This window comes from Phyllobates terribilis, unplaced genomic scaffold (assembly GCF_046119375.1).
Source record: "Phyllobates terribilis strain yellow unplaced genomic scaffold, ASM4611937v1 Scaffold_1__5_contigs__length_1240528914, whole genome shotgun sequence".
Lineage (NCBI taxonomy): Eukaryota > Metazoa > Chordata > Amphibia > Anura > Dendrobatidae > Phyllobates > Phyllobates terribilis.
In genome coordinates, this window is record NW_027362761.1 from 817,859,046 (window position 1) to 817,877,825 (window position 18,780).

Genomic DNA, 18,780 nt, shown 5'->3' on the forward strand with positions numbered 1-18,780 from the left:
TCAAAGCCAAAACCAAGCACATAATCAATGATTTGTCGTGAGTTTGGACATATTCAAACACATGTTTTTTGTTTTTTTCTCTACTGTAAAAGAGCATTTTATTTCTCATGTCAAACAAGTGCATTAAGCATGCAACTAATCTTCAAGCACAAGCTGAGATTTAATTAATACAAAATGATCTTTTGAGATTTAAAAGCTTAATGCCTGAACAGGGACTTGAACCCTGAACCCTCAGATTAAAACTCTGATGATCTACCGACTGAGCTATCCAGGCTCCTTCTGAGCAAACTTAGCACATTTTTCAAGATTTACTTCTGATTCATCTAAATGGGCAGTTAAAGGCAGGTGAAGTTGCATCATCAAGCGGTTGATTTAGTTTACTCCAAAGCTGAATTCACATTCACACAGCTCAGTATTGATTAATTTTGACTTTCATATTGGTACTGCTAAATGTGCTGCAAAGAAAAAAAAGTAGGAATCACTCTTATTCTGTGTGTTTTCTATGGGAGACATCATAGCTGCTAGTTTCCGCACATCAGCTTAAAGAGTATTGAAAGTTAGACATAGAGTCTACAGAGGGAAAAATGCAGAAAACAAGTCATAAAATTGCCAAAGTAGTGTTAATCCTCATATCCACATGACATTTATTTCTGAAAGGCTAGGTATGATTTAAACAAAGCTAAATGATAGGTCTAGGTTAAAAAGTCTCAAAACTGAACAATGACGTAAATAATGGACCCTCAGATTAAAAGACGGGTGCTTTACTGACTGAGCTATCCAATTTTCTTTCTAAGTGCACTGTTGCAACATTTTCAAAAAAAATGTCTCTGTCCATATTTAAGTATATTCAGAAAAATTATCATTCAATATGACTGTTCAAAGCCAAAACCAAGCACATAATCAATGATTTGTCGTGAGTTTGGACATATTCAAAGACATGTTTTTTGATTTTTCAATAGTGTAAAAGAGCATTTTATTTCTCATGTCAAACAAGTGCATTAAGCAGGCAACTAATCTTCAAGCACAAGCTGAGATGTAATCAATACAAAGTGATCTATTGAGATTTAAAGGCTTAACACCTGAACAGGGGCTTGAACCCTGAACACTCAGAATAAAAGTCTGATGCTCTACTGACAGAGCTATCCATGCTCCTTCAGAACAAGCTTACCACATTTTTCAAGATTTGCTTCTGATTCATCTAAATGCATCTTCAGATATGTTGATTTTTTTCATATGTGTGTACATACCCAAAACCAAAGCCAGCACATAGTCTGCCAGCATAATGTGGTGTCAGGTTACATCTCTTTTCATACTCTATGTATAGGAAACAGGGGTAGAGGAATGATGAGTATTCAGCCCAGTGAAAGGCTATCAGATTTGGGCAGTTAAAGGCAGGTGAAGTTGCATCATCAAGCGGTTGATTTAGTTTACTCCAAAGCTGAATTCACATTCACACAGCTCAGTATTGATTAATTTTGACTTTCATATTGGTACTGCTAAATGTGCTGCAAAGAAAAAAAAGTAGGAATCACTCTGATTCTGTGTGTTTTTTATGGGAGACATCATACCTGCTAGTTTCCACCCTTCTGCTTAAAGAGTACTGAAAGTTAGACATAGAGTCTACAGAGGGAAAAATGCAGAAAACAAGTCATAAAATTGCCAAAGTAGTGTTAATCCTCATATCCACATGACATTTATTTCTGAAAAGCTAGGTATGATTTAAACAAAGCTAAATGATAGGTCTAGGTTAAAAAGCCTCAAAACTGAACAATGACGTAAATATTGGACCCTCAGAATAAAAGACAGGTGCTTTACAGACTGAGCTATCCAGGTTCTTTCTAAGTGCACTTTTGCAACATTTTCAAAAAAAATGTCTCTGTCCATATTTAAGTATACTCAGAAAAATTATCATCCAATATGACTGTTCAAAGCCAAAACCAAGCACATAATCAATGATTTGTCGTGAGTTTGGACATATTCAAAGACATGTTTTTGTTTTTTTCTCTACTGTAAAAGAGCATTTTATTTCTCATGTCAAACAAGTGCATTAAGCATGCAACTAATCTTCAAGCACAAGCTGAGATTTAAACAATACAAAGTGATCTTTTGAGATTTAAAAGCTTAATGCCTGAACAGGGACTTGAACCCTGGACCCTCAAATTAAAAGTCTGATGCTCTACCGACTGAGCCATACAGGCTCCTTCTGAGCAAGCTTAGCACATTTTTCAAGATTTGCTTCCGATTCATCTAAATGTATCTTCACATATGTTGATTTTTTTCATATGTGTGTACATACCCAAAACCAAAGCCAGCACATAGTCTGCCAGCATAATGAGGTGTCAGGTTACATCTCTTTTTATACTCTTTTTATAGTGTTGAGCGAGCACTAAAATGCTCGAGTGCTCGAAGCTCGGACCGAGCTCAACGTGATACTCGGGTGCTCGACCCGAGCAACGAGCCCAATGTTAGTCTATGGGAGACTAGAGCATTTTTGCGGTGGAACCCCCGGCAGTCTTTTAAAAGCCTAACAAGTGCCCAAAACGATAGTGACAGTGCTCAAATGACATGGGGACAGCATGGGGATCGCCCCAGGAAGCATTTCTGACCCCCAGGTCACTGCTGTCAACAACGTGGTCAGAGATATTAAGCCACTTTTACAGGCTCACAATAAAATGAAAGTGAAACTTTTTTCCTGTGAAATATGTTAAGGAACATCCTTTCCAGGGAAAAGACTTGTGTATAAGTTAAAATAAATGACCAAAAACAAAAATACTCCTCCACACCATCGGCTATGTTCACAAGTAGCATTTTTTATGCGTTTTTGCACTTTTGTATTGCTTTCAACTATGACAAATGCATTCACCGGGAAATGTCATTTTAACATTTTACAACCTTATCTGGCCATGTGCTGTGTGACACATGCATAAAGTGCTGAAAAGACATGGGAACAGCATGGGGAAGACCCCTGGAAGCATCTCTGACTCCCAGGTCACTATCTAAAAGTCTGCCCATCATAAGTGATCCTTGCCACATCAGAAGATGCAAACTTGCAACTATCCCCATGCAAGTTCTAGTCCCAGGGCAGTGTTCAATTGTACCTTCCCCATTCCTTGTAATACAAGCGCAAGTATGCAGCCTGCCATCCACCCACCCCCAGGCTGCAATACCATAACGCTTGCTTGCTTGAACTTGAAATTGGGCCTTTTAGGCATGTGGAGGCGGAATCTGGCCACCACGTCATGGCTGTGTTGGTGGCCTGGAATCCATACTCAGTCCCCAGCCGCCCCACGGCCGAGTGTCCACACGGTCCCCAGCCACCAGGGGGCAGTCGGGTGTCCATAAACGGTCCCCAGCCGCCCCCATTTCTCCTTGGAACATCCCCCCACACACTTTTCTTAGCCCGGCCTGCATTAGGCAACATTGGACGAGCCCACCAGAGAACCAGACTCCTCCGGTGGGCCCTGACTTCTCCATCGGTGGAGTTGAGAGTGCCAAGGTGAGGAGCATGATGATGATGACAGAAGTTAGCATCTGCTATGTTTTCTTTTAATGCAAGTGTAAGTGTGCAGCCTGCCACCCACCCACCCCCAGACTGCAATTCATACTGCTACCTTGCACTTGAAATGGGGCCTTTTAGTTTAGAGGAGGCCGAAGCTGGCCACTACCTCATGGCTGCTTTGGCAGCGAGGTATCCATACTCAGTCCCCAGCGCCCCTATTTGTCCTGGTGTGCCTTATACATAAGATTATGCGCGTATACCAAAACATTACCTGTGCCCTCCCCAGTGCATTTAGTGGGAAGTAGAGCCTATTCCGCTGTAGTGTGTGCATGCCAAACCCCTGTTCATGGTACATGCGAAGATGCCTCCCACCTTGCACCTGTCGTTGCAGACTTGCAACTATCCCCATTCAAGTCCTTGTCCCAGGGCAGTGTTCAATTGTACCTCTCCCATTCCTTGCAATGCAAGCGCAAGTATGCAGCCTGCCACTCACCCACCCCCAGGCTGCAATACCATACTGCTCGCTTGCTTGCACTTTAAATTGGGCCTTTTAGGCATGTGGAGGCGGAATCTGGTCACCACGCCATGGCTGTCGGCGGCCTGGTATCCATACTCAGTCCCCAGCCGCCTGGTGGCCGGGTGTCCCCGCTTGCTCCCCAGCCTCCAGGGGGTGGCCGGGTGTCCATACTCGGTCCCCAGCCACCCCTATTTGTACCGGTAACCTTTCCCACACTTTTCTTAGCCTGGCCTGCTTTAGGGCAGCATTGGCCGAGCCCACCGGACTATCAGACTCCTCCGGTGGGCCCTGGCTTCTCCATCAGGGGAGTTGAGAGTGCCAAGGTGAGGAGCATGATGAGGATGATAGAAGTTAGCATCTGCTTTGTTTTGTTGTAATGCAAGCGCATGTATGTAGTAGCGGCTAGGCCTGAGGAGGTCAGCGTTTTGGCGCATATCCTACCTCCTCTGAGGATTGCTGGATGTTTTCCTGCTACTATCCAAGTTCTATGACTCCCGTTAAAACAAAGCTTCAGGTGATAAGTGATGGATGAGGTAGTGGCAAAGGAGAAAGAGCAGGAGGAACAGGGAACATTCACATCAATATCAGGCCAGTCAACCAGATATGTTTTGTAGGATATGTTTCTGTAACAAAAGGAGCGGTTCGGCTACACAGTTATAGGGCATACAGTGAGTGCAATGCCTACCAAAAATTTCGAGGCACTCCAATGCCCCTTGGAAATGACATGGAGGTCAGAGGGCGTTAACTAAACCTTTTTTTCCATTTATAGCAACTGGGTCTCCTGTGCACTGTTGGCCTAAGCAGTGAATGGAATGCTTTCCAAAAATTATGAGGTACTGCAATGCCCCTTACAAGAGCCATGTGTGGCACCCCAGGGGTCTGGTCACCACAGTAATAGAGATTACGTCGGAGAGCAAGTGGGAGGTTTCCTGGTCAGGATCCCTTAAACATGCAACATCCTCCTGCCCCAGTCCTGGGTGGGGAGAATTCTGCCCTTATAAACTGGATCTGGGGTGGGGTTGAGTGAGTCAGAGAACAGAGAACAGTCAGAGTCAGAGTGAGAGCAAGGGAAAGTAACAGCAAGGGGCTCTGTAGGAGCTAGGAGCTAAAGACGAGGGGCTGGAAGCTGAGCAGAGTTCGCCCTGGCAGAAGACAATAGGAACCGGACACAGGAGTCCGAAGCTGTGAGGACTTATATATCCAGCAGCAGAAACCAGCCGGCAGGGGATTTCAGGTCCTCTGGTCATAGAAGCCCGGAGGCTCAGTCACAAGCAAGGGACCAGCACCGCCGTCGTGGAGCGGAGGCTAGCAGAAGGCCCCAAGTCATCAGCCATACGGGTGAGCACTACACGGTACACTCAGGGACGTGGGCTACTTCTACCCGCTTACAGCAAGGTAGCCAGGAAGAGTGCAGACAGACGGGGAGGCCTACAACTCCACCTGGCCAGGGGAACTCCTGCTTGCTCACAGACTGACCAGGCATCTTATGCTAGCCAGTACTCCCGGGAGGGTCTACCTTGTAATCATCAGTAAAGACCCTGAACTGCACTGCAAAGACTCTGAGTCATTCCTGCTGCGCTCGTGCACCATCACCCCCATCATCCACACTCACTGCCCTGAGGCTATACTCCTCCCGAGGGGAGTTATCCCATTTTATGCTGCGCACACAACACCAGCCTCAGCGGTCTGCCTCGCAGCGGTGGTACTCCCTGACCGCAATCCACGGGTGGCGCAGTCGGACAATTAACCTCAAAACCTAAGAAAGATTACCACTGGTTTGACCAGCCTGAGCCACGGGACCAGGTCACCGCCACGGAGACTACAGACCCCAGAGACCCGGCACCGGGTATCCCACACACGTGTACACACGGCCCAGGGGGCACGTCACATGCAGTACAGCATATTACAAACATAAGTCCCATTATTGGGGAGTGGGTGTCCCATAGTATTTGCTTATGCCTTGCAAGCAAAAGCTGCCAAAAATTAGGACGGAGCAACTTGCAATGCCCCTTACAAGAGCCATGCAGTACAGCATATTACAAACATAAGTCCCATTATTGGGGAGTGGGTCTCCCATAGTATTTGCTTATGCTTTCCCAGAAAAAGCTGCCAAAAATTAGGATGGAGCAACTTGCAATGCCCCTTACAAGAGCCATGCAGTACAGCATATTACAAACATAAGTCCCATTATTGGGGAGTGGGTCTCCCATAGTATTTGCTTATGCTTTCCCAGCAAAAGCTGCCAAAAGTTAGGACGGAGCAACTTGCAATGAACCTTACAAGAGCCATGCAGTACAGCATATTACAAACATAAGTCACATTATTGGGGAGTGGGTGTCCCATGGTATTTGCTTATGCTTTCCCAGCAAAAGCTGCCAAAAATTAGGACGGAGGAACTTGCAATGCTGGCACCCTGGTGGTATAATGGTGGTGGAGGCTGAGGATAAGGAGAAGATTAAACAGCCGAAATGAGGAAGCGTATACCCATGTGTGGGTGTGAAGCGGTGCATGTGAATACACCTCCCGAAATAACACAGTGGATTTGACTTTATGTTACTCTGCTGTCATTTGGTGGTGATGAGAAGTCTGGCCCAATCCAGCCCTTGTTCATTTTGATAAGGGTCAGCTTGTCTGCATTGTCAGTTTACAGGCGAGTGCGCTTATCAGTTATAATTCCCCCAGCGGCACTAAAAACACGCTCCGATAACACGCTAGCAGCAGGGCAGGCCAGGACCTCCAAGGCGTACAGAGCGAGTTTATTCCAAGTGTCCAGCTTGGATACCCAATAATTAAAAGGCATAGAGGAATCACGGAGGACGCTGGTACGATCGGCAAGGTACTCCCTCACCATCTTTTGAAACTTTCCACTCCTTGTGAGAGTACCCCGCGCCTCAGGGCCTGTAAACTGGGCGGGTGTCAGAAAACTGTCCCAGAACGTTGACAGTGTTCCCCTGCCTCTGCTGGATTGGAGTTGCATCTCTCTCGCCTGTATGCCTTGGTTGGGCAACGAACTGTGACCTCTGCCGCTAGCGTGTTCAGATGGGAATTTTTTTAAGAGTTCTGCAGCAAGGGCCTTCTGGTATTGCCCCATTTTTGTAGACCTCTCCACCTCAGGAATAAGAGAGTGAAAGTTCTCCTTGTAGCGGGGGTCTACAAGTGTCACCAACCAGTAATGACTGTCACCCAACATTTTGACAACGCGAGGGTCACGGTTAAGGCAGCGTAACATAAAGTCAGCCATGCATGCCAGACTGGTAACGGTCAAGATTTCTGTGTCCTCACCAAGATGACGACTGACCATGCTCTCCTCCTCCTCTTCCTCCTCCCCCCTGTCCTCAGGCCACCCACGCTGAACCGACGGTATGACACTTGTACAGGTACTACCGTCTACAACGCATGATAGCAGCTCCTGTTCTTCCTCCTCCTCCTCCTCCCCCTCCTCTCCCTCATTGTCCCCCAATTCACGTTGGGATGAGATGAGGCTGGTCTATGTGTAATCGCCCGCTACGGCTTCTTGATCCATCTCATCATACTCTAGCTGCAATGCCTCCTCTTTAATTCTCTGCAGAGAGCGTTGCAAAAGACAGACAAGTGGGATGCTGACACTAATGATGGCGTCATCGCCACTCACCATCTTGGTGGCCTCCTCAAAGTTTGTCAGGATGGTACATATGTCAGACATCCAGGTCCAGTCCTGAGGTCTTATGTGTGGAGTCTGACCTGAATATCGACGGCCTTGTTGCAGCTGGTACTCCACAACTGCTCTCTTCTGCTCACAAATCCTTTGCAACATGTGGAGGGTAGAGTTCCAACGTGTGGGGACATCACATTCCAGTCGGTATGCCGGAAGCTGCAAACGCTGCTGCAACACAGCAAGGGCGGCGGAAGCTGTAGCCGACTTGTGAAAATGAGCTGACAGGCGGCGTACTTTCACGAGCAGATCTGGCAACTCGGGGTACGATTTAAGAAACCGCTGAACCACGAGGTTAAGCACATGAGCCAGGCATGGTACGTGTGTGATCTCACCTCGCCTCAGAGCCGCCACCAGGTTACGGCCATTGTCACACACGACCATGCCGGGATGTAGGTTCAGCGGTCTCAGCCACAGATCTGCCTGCTCTTTCACAGCTGTCCACAACTCACAAGCAGTGTGAGGTTTATCACCTAAGCTTATGAGTTTCAGCACAGCCTGTTGCCACTTGGCGGAGGCAGTACTGCAATGCTTCCAGCTTGTAACTGATGTGGTGATATCTGAGATGGAGGCTGAACATGAGGAGGAGGAGGAGGATGCGCAGGAGCTGTACACTGTGGGGGCAACTCTGACTGACATAGGGCCCGCAATCCTCGGTGTGGGGAGGATGTGTTCCGTCCCAAGGTCCGACTGGGTCCCGGCTTCCACTATGTTTACCCAGAGTGCCGTCAGAGAGATGTACCGTCCCTGGCCACAAGCACTTGTCCACGTGTCCGTTGTCAGGTGGACTCTCCCAGTAACTGCGTTGTTGAGGGCACGGCAGATGCTTTGGGACACGTGCTTGTGTAGTGCGGGGATGGCACACCGGGAAAAATAGTGTCGGCTGGGGACCGAGTACCGAGGGACGGCCACCGCCATAAGTTTGCGGAAGGATTCCGTCTCCACCAGCCTAAAAGGCAGCATTTCCAATGCAAGCAGTCGTGAAATGTGCGAATTTAGGACTGTGGCCTGTGGGGCGTTAGCTGCAAATTTCCGCTTTCGTTCAAAGGTCTGGGATATGGACAATTGAACGCTGCAGTGGGACGTGAACGTGGACGTTGATGCTGTTTCTTGAGAAACTGCCATAACAAGTGAAGACTGAGAGGAGGGGGCATCTTTACATGCAGTATGGACAGGGGATTGCCTTGCACACACAACAGGGGTTTTTTTTGCACGCACAACAGTGGAAGAAGCAGTGGTGACACCCGCTGACACTGGTCGTGGACCCTGGGTTTCGCCCCACAAAGTCGGGTGCTTTGCTGCCATGTGCCTGATCATGCTGGTGGTGGTCAGGCTGGTAGTTTTGTCACCCCTGCTGATGCTGGCATGGCAGGTGGAACATATGGCCTTTTTGGGGTTATCAGCAGAGTCTTTAAACAAATTCCAGACTCTGGAAGACCTACCGCTTGTACTGGCAACGTCCCTCGTGTTGGTGTTACGGGGAACGGTTGCCTGCCTTCTGTCTGCGGCCACCACACTGCTTCTTCCTGCCTGTTGGGGTACTCTGCCTCCCTCCCCCTGTGTGCTGCTGGCCTCACTCTGCATGTCCTCCTTCCACGTTGGGTCAGTTACTAGATCATCCATCACCTCCTCCTCTTCCACTTGCGCACCACGATCCTCCTCCTCACTTCCTGGCAATTGTGTCTCGTCATCGTCCACCTATTGTGACAGATTGCCAACGTCGACTTCCTGTGGCCGTGGCTGTTCAAATATTTGGGCATCGCAACATGGGATCTCCTCTTCCACCACTTCAAGCGTATCAGGCGAGGGGCCCAAATATGGAAATGGACCAGTGAACAGCTCTTCAGAGTGTCCAAGTGTGGGATCACTTGCTGTCTGACGACACTCGGCATGGTGGGAGGAAGGAGCATCAGGGTGAGGAGGAGTATGCGGTCGAGACTCATGGCTACTAAGAGTTGACCGTGTGAAAGACAGACCGGAGGTGGTGGTGCCCAGGTAACTGGAAGTATTGTCTGCTATCCAATTAATAACCTGTTCACACTGATCAGTTCTCAATACTGGTGTTATTCTGTGCTTCCCTAGTAATTCGGTCAAGAAGTGGGAGCGAGAAGATGTGGCTGTTGGTTGTGGCACATTTTCACCTTGGCCACGGCCCCGTCCTCTGCACGAACCATCACCAGAACGTCCACTTCCACGTCCCTTGCCACACGCCTTGCCCATTGTAAATGAAGTAAAATAGCTTACACTTGCACTATCAATGGAAAAAGGGTAATAAAGAGTAGATTATAACCGTGGAAGAGGAAAACCACAGTTATTGTTTACTGGGGTATACCACACTTTTTTAAATAGAGATATTTGCGGCTGAACAGTGAGCGACACGCTTTTTTTTTAGATACCAAAGGCCCAAAACTGGATAGTACAGCGATTTGACCCGTGGAACTGCGAAACCACACTGGGATGTCGGGCCTACACAAGACTATTTTCAACAGATATATTTTTGTGCCACAACAGTCAGGAGACACTACTGTTTTTCTTTACGGAAAAAACTACCAAAACCTTAATAATAGAGATTTTTTACCGTGGAACAGCAAAACCACAGTTATAATTTACTGGTGTATACCAGGCTTTTTAAAATATATATATATTTGCAGCTGAACAGTGAGCGACACACTCAAACTGTTTTTTTTAGATACAAATGGCCCAAAAGTGGATAATACCGAGGTTTGTACCGTGGAACTGCAAAACCACACTTGTATTTCTCGGGCCTACACCAGACTATTTTCAACAGATATATTTGTGTCTGAAAAATCAGGGAGACACTATTTTTTTTTTTTTTACAGCAAAAAATGCAAAAAGCAGGATAATAGAGATTTTTTACAGTGGAACAGCAAAAGCACACTTCTGTCTCTCTGGCCTACACCAGACTATTTTCAACAGATATATTTGTGTCTGAAAAATCAGGGAGACACTATTATTATTTTTATACAGCAAAAAATGCCAAAAACAGGATAATAGAGATGTTTTACCGTGGAACATCAAAACCACAGTAATAATTTACTGGTGTATACCAGGCTTTTTAAAATATATATATATTTGCGGCTGAACAGTGAGCGACACACTCAAACAGTTTTTTTTAGATACAAATGGCCCAAAAGTGGATAATACAGAGGTTTGTACCGTGGAACTGCAAAACCACACTTGTATTTCTCGGGCCTACACCAGACTATTTTCAACAGATATATTTGTGTCTGAAAAATCAGGGAGACACTATTTTTTTTTTTTTACAGCAAAAAATGCAAAAAGCAGGATAATAGAGATTTTTTACCGTGGAACAGCAAAAGCACACTTCTGTCTCTCTGGCCTACACCAGACTATTTTCAACAGATATATTTGTGTCTGAAAAATCAGGGAGACACTATTATTATTTTTATACAGCAAAAAATGCCAAAAACAGGATAGTAGAGATGTTTTACCGTGGAACATCAAAACCACAGTAATAATTTACTGGTGTATACCAGGCTTTTTAAAATATATATTTGCGGCTGAACAGTGAGCGACACACTCAAACTGTTTTTTTTAGATACAAATGGCCCATAGAACTGCAAAACCACACTTCTATTTCTCTGGCCTACACCAGACTATTTTCAACAGATATATTTGTGTCTGAAAAATCAGAGGCACACTTTTTTTTTGGGGGGGGGGGGGCACCAAAAGGTTAATAAGATGGGTATTTGTACATTGTGAAGGAGGAAAAAAAAAAGAGGATTTAGATAAAAAAAAAGGATTTTTCCTGGCCCCCGGGACCTGGAGCTAAGTCCAGCAAGTTCAGCAACAGGAGCAGCACACAGGACTATAATGCAGCGTTTGCTGGTATAACCACTGCGTCTCCTATACAGCCTGCCTGCCTGATATACCTGGGATGGATATTAGTCCTGAGAAGGACTGTTTGTTTGATCTGGCAGCCTTTACAGACCCTACACTAACTATTTTGCAGGATATATCTCTCCCTAAATCAGCAGGGCTGCCCTACACTGTCTGATCCGGAGCGACTGTGTCCAAGATGGCGGCGCCCGATTTTAAATACTCGAGGTGACGCTGTGCGGCCAGCCAATCGCTGTAATGCCCACAAACAACATGGCTGCGGCATTACAGTGACTGGCTGGCAATCCCTGCATGTTCATTGGCACTGTAAAGAGCGCCAAACATGCAGGGCGGAGACCCGAGCTGCCGCCCGAGTAACCCGGAAATGCTCGGTGCTCGCCAAACATCCCGAGTAGCGTGATGCTCGGGCGAGTACCAAGCAGTGTCGAGCATGTTCGCTCAACACTAGTGATGAGTTTTCAGCCCAGTGAAAGGCTATCAGATTTGGGCAGTTAAAGGCAGGTGAAGCTGCATCATCCAGCGATTGATTTAGTTTACTCCAAAGCTGAATTCACATTCACACAGCTCAGTATTGATTAATTTTGACTTTCATATTGGTACTGCTAAATGTGCTGCAAAGAAAAATAAGTAGGAATCACTCTGATTTTGTGTATTTTTTATGGGAGACATCATAGCTGCTAGTTTCCACCCATCAGCTTAAAGAGTACTGAAAGTTAGACATAGAGTCTACAGAGGGAAAATGCAGAAAACAAGTCATAAAATTGCCAAAGTAGTGTTAATCCTCATATCCACATGACATTTATTTCTGAAAAGCTAGGTATGATTTAAACAAAGCTAAATGATAGGTCTAGGTTAAAAAGCCTCAAAACTGAACAATGATGTAAATAATGGACCCTCAGATTAAAAGATGGGTGCTTTACAGACTGAGCTATCCAGGTTCTTTCTAAGTGCACTTTTGCAACATTTTCAAAAAAAATGTCTCTGTCCATATTTAAGTATACTCAGAAAAATTATCTTCCAATATGACTGTTCAAAGCCAAAACCAAGCACATAATCAATGATTTGTCGTGAGTTTGGACATATTCAAAGACATGTTTCTTGTTATTTTCTCTAGTGTAAAAGAGCATTTTATTTCTCATGTCAAACAAGTGCATTAAGCATGCAACTAATCTTCAAGCACAAGCTGAGATCTAAACAATACAAAGTGATCTGTTAAGATTTAAAAGCTTAATGCCTGAATAGGAACTTGAACCCTGGACCCTCAGATTAAAAGGCTCATGTTCTACCGACTGAGCTATCCAGGCTCCTTCCAAGCAAACTTAGCACATTTTTCAAGATTTACTTCCGATTCATCTAAATGTTTCTTCAGATATGCTGATTTTTTTCATATATGTATACATACCCAAAACAAAAGCCAGCACATAGTATGCCAGCATAATGAGGTGTCAGGTTACATCTCTATTTATACTCTATGTATAGGAAAAAGGGGAAGAGGAGTGATGAGTATTCAGCCCAGTGAAAGGCTATCAGATTTGGGCAGTTAAAGGCAGGTGAAGCTGCATCCTCAAGTGATTGATTTAGTTTACTCCAAAGCTGAATTTACATTCACACAGCTCAGTATTGATTAATTTTGACTTTCATATTGGTACTGCTAAATGTGCTGCAAAGAAAAAAAAGTAGAAATCACTCTGATTCTGTGTATTTTTTATGGGAGACATCATAGCTGCTAGTTTCCACCCATCAGCTTAAAGAGTACTGAAAGTTAGACATAGAGTCTACAAAGGGAAAATGCAGAAAACAAGTCATAAAATTGCCAAAGTAGTGTTAATCCTCATATCCACATGACATTTATTTCTGAAAAGCTAGGCATGATTTAAACAAAGCTAAATGATAGGTCTAGGTTAAAAAGCCTCAAAACTGAACAATGATGTAAATAATGGACCCTCAGATTAAAAGATGGGTGCTTTACAGACTGAGCTATCCAGGTTCTTTCTAAGTGCACTTTTGCAACATTTTCAAAAAAAATGTCTCTGTCCATATTTAAGTATACTCAGAAAAATTATCTTCCAATATGACTGTTCAAAGCCAAAACCAAGCACATAATCAATAATTTGTCGTGGGTTTGGACATATTCAAAGACATGTTTTTTGTTATTTTCTCTAGTGTAAAAGAGCATTTTATTTCTCATGTCAAACAAGTGCATTAAGCATGCAACTAATCTTCAAGCACAAGCTGAGATTTAAACAATACAAAGTGATCTGTTGAGATTTAAAAATTTAATGACTGAACAGGGACTTGAACCCTGGACCCTCAGATTAAAAATTTGATGCTCTACCGACTGAGCTATCCAGGCTCCTTCCAAAGAAACTTAGCATATTTTTCAAGATTTACTTCCGGTTCATCTAAATGTTTCTTCAGATATGTTGATTTTTTTCATATGTGTGTACATACCCAAAACCAAAGCAAGCACATAGTCTGCCAGCATAATGAGGTGTCAGGTTACATCTCTTTTTATACTCTATGTGTAGGAAACAGGGGAAGACGAGTGATGAGTATTCAGTCCAGTGAAAGGCTATCAGATTTGGGCAGTTAAAGGCAGGTGAAGCTGAATCATCAAGCGATTGATTTAGTTTACTCCAAAGCTGAATTCACATTCACACAGCTCAGTATTGATTAATTTTGATTTTCATATTGGTACTGCTAAATGTGCTGCAAAGAAAAAAAAGAAGGAATCACTCTGATTCTGTGTATTTTTTATGGGAGACATCATAGCTGCTATTTTCCACCCATCAGCTTAAAGAGTACAGAAAGTTAGACATAGAGTCTACAGAGGGAAAAATGCAGAAAACAAGTCATAAAATTACCAAAGTAGTGTTAATCCTCATATCCACATGACATTTATTTCTGAAAAGCTAGGTATGTTTTAAACAAAGCTAAATGATAGGTCTAGGTTAAAAAGCCACCAAACTGAACAATGACATAAATAACGGACCCTCAGATTAAAAGACTGGTGCTTAACTGACTGAGCTATCCAGGTTCAGTAGAGATGAGCGGTGTTCGACTAGAACTGCTCGCCAATCTCAAATTCGAGCTGTTTTGGGCGGTGTTCGAGTTGTTCGACGAACCCGAACGATTTGCAAAAAATTCGGCTGTTCGAGGTTATGTTCGATAACTGTTCGTGCACCAAAAGCGTGTCCTGCATGTCTGGCGCTATTTAGAGCACCAATCATGCAGGGATTGTCTGCCACTCACTGTAATGCCACAGCCATGGTGGTTGTGGCATTACAGTGATTGCCCAAATCGATGGGAACAGTGCCAACAGTGAAACATGAAAAGCCGGCAATTCAGCAGCGGCATACACCTGTACCCGACAATTTAGAGCCGAAAGAATAGAGCTTCACACATAGATTAGATAGATATAAACATGTCAGCCACATATATACGAAGTACAGTGAAAGTGCTGCTTACTGTACTTGTCATTTAGCGTAAAGGATTTATCAAAAAAAATAATAGTGTTTTCATGCACCGTCTCTTTAAAAAAGCCGGCCGGCAATTCAGCAGCGGTACCCGACAATTTATAACAGACAGAATAGAGCTTCACACATAGATTAGATAGATAGAAACATGTCAGTCACATATATATGAAGTACAGTGATAGTGTTGGTTACTGTACTTGTCATTTAGTATTAAAATAAAGGATTTATTATTAAAAAAATTGGCGTGGGGTTCCCCTTAATTTTAGGGTCTAGCGGAGGTTAAGCAGACGGCTGGGGCAGATGTTTGAGACCTGGGAAGGGGGTAATACCCACGGAGCTTCCCAGGCTACTAATATCAGCCCCCAGCTGAATACATAGCCTTTACTAGCTATTAAAATGGGGGACCCCCCCAAAAAAATGACGTGGGGTCCCCCCTAATTTAATAGCTAGCAAAGGCTAGGCAGACAGCTAGGGGCTGATATTAATAGCCCAGGAAGGGAGCCATGAATATTGGCCCCCTCCCAGGCTAGAAACACCAGCCGTCAGCCGCCCCAGAAATGGCGCATTCATAGGATGCGCCAATTCTGGCACTTAGCCTCGCTCTTCCACGCTGCCCTGGTGCGGTGGCAGGGGGTAATAGGGTTGGGGTTGATGTCAGCTTATAATGCCAGCTGACATCAAGCCCAGGTTAGTAATGGAGAGGCGTCTATAAGACACCCCCATTACTAACCCCATAGTCAAAGTTAAAAAAAACACAAACACCCAGAATAAAGTCCTTTAATTGAAATAAAGAAACAATCCTTTATTGTTCTAAATTAAACCATACTTACTGTCACGCCCATTCCAGCTGAAGCCAACGATCTCCTGCAATAAAAGAAAAATAATAAAGCAACCTCATCCTTACCTTTCCATGGTTCCCACGACAGCTTCAGCTCTGCTACATCGAGATGACAGGCTGGACCGCAGCAGAACGCTGCCATCCAGCCTCTCATCCCGCAGACACTGAGAAGGGCAGGCTTGCTTGCGCTGCTCAGCGTCTCTCTGTGACGACATCCAGATGAGCCGAGTTCATGTCCAATGAACTCGGCTCACCTCATGCACGTCACTGACAGCGTGGGAAAATTCTCACGCTGAAGCGGTGAGTGCAGGAGAATTCTCCCATGCTGTCAGTGACGTGCATAAGGTGAGCTCATGTCCAATGAACTCAGCTCACCTCCTGCACGTCACTGACAGCGTGGGAGAATTCTCCTGCACTCAGCGCTTCAGCGTGAGAATTCTCCCACGCTGAAGCGCTGAGTGCAGGAGAATTTTCCCACGCTGTCAGTGACGTGCATAAGGTGAGCTCATGTCCAATGAACTCAGCTCACCTCCTGCACGTCACTGACAGCGTGGGAGAATTCTCCTGCACTCAGCGCTTCAGTGTGAGAATTCTCCCACGCTGAAGCGCTGAGTGCAGGAGAATTTTCCCACGCTGTCAGTGACGTGCATGAGGTGAGCCGAGTTCATTGGACATTAACTCGGCTCATCTGGATGCCCTCACAGAGAGACACTGTGGAGCGCAAGCAAGCCTGCGCTTCTCAGTGTCTGCGGGATGACAGGCTGGATGGCAGCGTTCTGCTGCGGTCCAGCCTGTCATCTCGATGTAGCAGAGCTGAAGCTGTCATGGGAACCATGGAAAGGTAAGGATGATGTTGCTTTATTATTTTTCTTTTATTTCAGGAGATCGTTGGCTTCAGCTGGAATGGGCGTGATGGTAAGTATGGTTTAATTTAGAACAATAAAGAATTGTGTGTTTATTTCAATTAAAGGACTTTTTTCTGGGTGTTGTGTTTTTTTTAAATACTTTACTAGAAATTCATGGTGGTCATGTCTAATATTGGCGTGACCCCATGAATTTCGGGCTTAGGGCCAGCTGATAATGCCAAGCTGGCCCTAACCCCTTTATTACCCAGTGAGCCACCGCATCAGGGCCCTGGATGAGTTGAGTACAGCGCCAGAAGATGGCGCTTCTATGAACGCGCCATTTTCCGGGGTGGCTGCGGACTGCAATTTGCAGCGGGGGTGGCCCAGAAAGCTTGGGCCTCCCTGCGCTGCGGATTCCAGCCCCCAGCTGCCTAGTTGTACCTGGCTGGACACAAAAACAGGGCGAAGCCCCACGTCAATTTTCTTTAAATTATTTCATGAAATAATTAAGAAAAAAAGGGCTTCCCTATATTGTTGTGTCCGGCCAGGTACAAATAGGCAGCTGGTGGATGGGGGCAGCCCGTTCCTGCCTGCTGCACCTGACTGGACACAAATATAGGGCGAAGCCCCACGTCAATTTTTTTTAAATTATTTCATGAATTTCCTGAAATAATTTAAAAAAATTGAAGTGGGGCTTCGCACTATATTTGTGTCCAGCCAGGTACAGCAGGCAGGAACGGGCTGCCCCCATCCACCAGCTGCCTATTTGTACCTGGCCGGACACAACAATATAGGGAAGCCCTTTTTTTTCTTAATTATTTCATGAATTTCATGAAATAATTAAAAAAAATTGAAGTGGGGCTTCGCACTATATTTGTGTCCAGCCAGGTACAGCAGGCAGGAACGGGCTGCCCCCAACCACCAGCTGCCTATTTGTACCTGGCCGGACACAACAATATAGGGAAGGACTTTTTTTCTTAATTATTTCATGAATTTCATGAAATAATTAAAAAAAAAGTACGTGGGGCTTCGCCCTATTTTTGTGTCCAGCCAGGTACAACTAGGCAGCTGGGGGCTGGAATCTGCAGCGCAGGGAGGCCCAAGCTTTCTGGGCCCCCCCCGCTACAAATTGCAGTCCGCAGCCACCCCGGAAAATGGCGCGTTCATAGAAGCGCCATCTTCTGGCGCTGTACCCAACTCATCCAGGGCCCTGGTGCGGTGGCTCACTGGGTAATAAAGGGGTTAGGGCCAGCTTGGTATTATCAGCTGGCCCCAAGCCCGAAATTCATGGGGTCACGCCAGTATTAGACATGACCGCCATGAATTTCTAGTAAAGTATTTAAAAAAAACACAACACCCAGAATAAAGTCCTTTAATTGAAATAAAGACACAATTCTTTATTGTTCTAAATTAAACTATACTTACCATCACACCCATTCCAGCTGAAGCCAACGATCTCCTGCAATAAAAGAAAAATAATAAACCAACCTCATCCTTACCTTTCCATGGTTCCCACGACAGCTTCAGCTCTGCTACATCGAGATGACTGGCTGGACCGCAGCAGAACGCTGCCATCCAGTCTGTCATCCCGCAGACACTGAGAAGCGCAGGCATGCTTGCGCTCCTCACTGTCTCGCTGTGACGGCATCCAGATGAGCCGAGGTCATGTCCAATGAACTCGGCTCACCTCATGCACGTCACTGACAGCGTGGGAAAATTCTCACGCTGAAGTGCTGAGTGCAGGAGAATTCTCCCACGCTGTCAGTGATGTGCATGAGGTGAGCTCATGTCCAATGAACTCAGCTCACCTCCTGCACGTCACTGACAGCGTGGGAAAATTCTCCTGCAATCAGCGCTTCAGCGTGAGAATTTTCCCACGCTGTCAGTGACGTGCATGAGGTGAGCCGAGTTCATTGGACATGAACTCGGCTCATCTGGATGTCATCACAGAGAGATGCTGAGCAGCGCAAGCAAGCCTGCGCTTCTCAGTGTCTGCGGGATGACAGGCTGGATGGCAGCGTTCTGCTGCGGT

General features: G+C 45.5%; 3 non-coding genes across 3 annotated transcripts; all 3 read right to left on the bottom strand.

Moving 5' to 3' along the window:
* Positions 1–201: 201 nt before the first annotated feature.
* TRNAK-UUU (transfer RNA lysine (anticodon UUU)) lies at positions 202–274 on the bottom strand. The gene has a single exon. It is a non-coding gene; the product is annotated as a tRNA-Lys (tRNA).
* Positions 275–2,125: 1,851 nt separating this feature from the next.
* TRNAK-UUU (transfer RNA lysine (anticodon UUU)) lies at positions 2,126–2,198 on the bottom strand. Its single transcript has one exon. It is a non-coding gene; the product is annotated as a tRNA-Lys (tRNA).
* Positions 2,199–13,869: 11,671 nt separating this feature from the next.
* TRNAK-UUU (transfer RNA lysine (anticodon UUU)) lies at positions 13,870–13,942 on the bottom strand. The gene has a single exon. It is a non-coding gene; the product is annotated as a tRNA-Lys (tRNA).
* Positions 13,943–18,780: the final 4,838 nt, after the last annotated feature.